The following is a 2120-nucleotide window of genomic DNA, read 5'->3' on the forward strand; positions in this document are numbered from 1 at the left end:
CTCCTCTATTTTCCTTCCTACCCTCAATTCACCATATCTCTCTCTCTCTCTCTCTCTCTCTCTCTCTCTCCCCCCCCCCTCTACCTATCTTTGAGAGGTATTGCTGTAATACCCCTAAAAAAAAAAAAGAGCCGGCCCGGAGCGGCCAGGCCCAAAAAACTTGACCCGTGCCTGGCACGGGGGCGGTCGAGGAAGAAAACCCGGCTGGGGTCTTCTTCCTCTCCGAATCCAGCGGAAAAGAGGGCATTTCAAGAGCTCTCCGAGTTTGAATCGAATTCGGAGATTTTGCCTATATAATTCCCCCTCTCCTCCTCTGACTTTCTCCACCCAAATTGCCGGAAATCGCCGCCGAATCTGAAGCTCCTCTTCCGAGTCCTTCTTCCTTGACTTGTCGTCGGAAAGCCACCGGAGCGCCACACCGGACTGAGGTAAGGCTCATCCTTCTCCTCTTTCTTCTCTGTTGTTTCCGGCCTTGTTCGTCGTGATTGGAGTCGATGCATCACCAGAAAATCGCCGAAACAGGGCATCCCTGTTTCGGTCCTCATCCCTCTTGCTTCGGCACTACCGGCCGCCAGTTTGGCCGGGGCTGGGGCCGCCAATTTGGCCGAGGCTGTGGCCGGCGTCAAGTGGGGGCCGGGCCGCCATGGCCGCCGCCCCTTGGACCTCTGAGGAGGGGAGGGAAAGGAGGCGGCCGAACGTGAAGAGAGGAGAGAGAGAGTTTCTCTCTCTTCCTTCTCTTCTTCCGCTCTCCTCTCTTTCTCTCTCCTCTCCCTTGATTTCTCTCTCCTAGTTTCTCCCTCTATGTTTCAATTAGAGATGGGCACTGGGCCGGGCCGCCCATGGCCCGGCACGGCCCGGCACGAAGCCGGCCGTGCCAGGCACGGCCCGCTTGCTACAGTAACGGGCCGTGCCTAGCACGGCCCATTAAAGGGGGCCGGGCTGGGTTACCACTTTCTGGCCCGCGGGCCGAGCCCGGCCCGGCCCATAAGGGCCTGGGCCCGGCACGGCCCGTGAACCAGCCCGGAACGGCCCATAAGGGCCTGAACCGGGCCTGGGCCGGGCCAGGCACGGCCCGTCCCCCTTAAAATAAATGAAAATAATTTTTTTTAATAAATTAATAAATATTGAAAACTAAGGATTTATTAATATAAAGCCACCTTAATGGTGGGGGGTTTGGCATAGACCCCTACCAGTTTATTAATTTAAATCAAAATGGTACATGAAGGGAGGTTTGGACCTTGGTCTGACCTCCAGAATACAATAAGAAAGGAGAAAAAATACAGATGACTCACTTTAACAATTAAAAAAATAAAAATATACAATTATAAAAAATTAAGAAATCTTACTAATCATCAGTGATTTAGTATTCACTATTCAGTAGTGTTTGTATCATCATCATCAGAGGATGTTGTATTATGTCCACCTTTATCTTGAAGTCTCGCCTCAGCATCCAACCAATCTTTGAAGCAGAGAAGCATCTCAACCGTTTCGCCAGTCATCCTACTTCTCTTTTCGTCAAGAACACGCCGACCTGCACTAAAAGCGGATTCCGATGCTACTGTGGACATCGGCACAGCTAAAAGGATATTGATTTTTAACACTTTTCTACCAAGATAATACATCTAGACTCTCTATTTGATTTTCATCATATGCAGACTGAAGATCATTTCGTAAATAAAATTCTAGTTCATTACTTAAAGATGAAGAAGTTGAAGATGAACTTGAAGCATGTGTGTGTTTTCTCTGTGCAATGAATGAAAAAATAGATGACGAACGAGAACTACTAGAAGAAGAAATAGAGCTTTGTACGGAGAATCTAGATCCACGAATTTTTTCATCATATATAGCATAAATATCATAAAGAAGTTGTTTTACCTCAATTTTAGTAGGTTCAGGATCTTGAATCATATTTTCACAGTATGCATCAAGTAAAATTAGCACGCCATTCAATTTAACTCTTGAATCAAATACAGCAGCTAAGTTATGCATAGGACATATCTTGTCCCAATACTCATTCCATTTAGATTCCATTTGTTCAATAATAGGCATTAAAACATCATCATATCTATGTTCTGCAAATTTTTGACTAATTATACATGCTTGTTGTAAAAATGAACATG

Source organism: Phoenix dactylifera, chromosome 6 (genome assembly GCF_009389715.1).
Source record: "Phoenix dactylifera cultivar Barhee BC4 chromosome 6, palm_55x_up_171113_PBpolish2nd_filt_p, whole genome shotgun sequence".
NCBI lineage: Eukaryota > Viridiplantae > Streptophyta > Magnoliopsida > Arecales > Arecaceae > Phoenix > Phoenix dactylifera.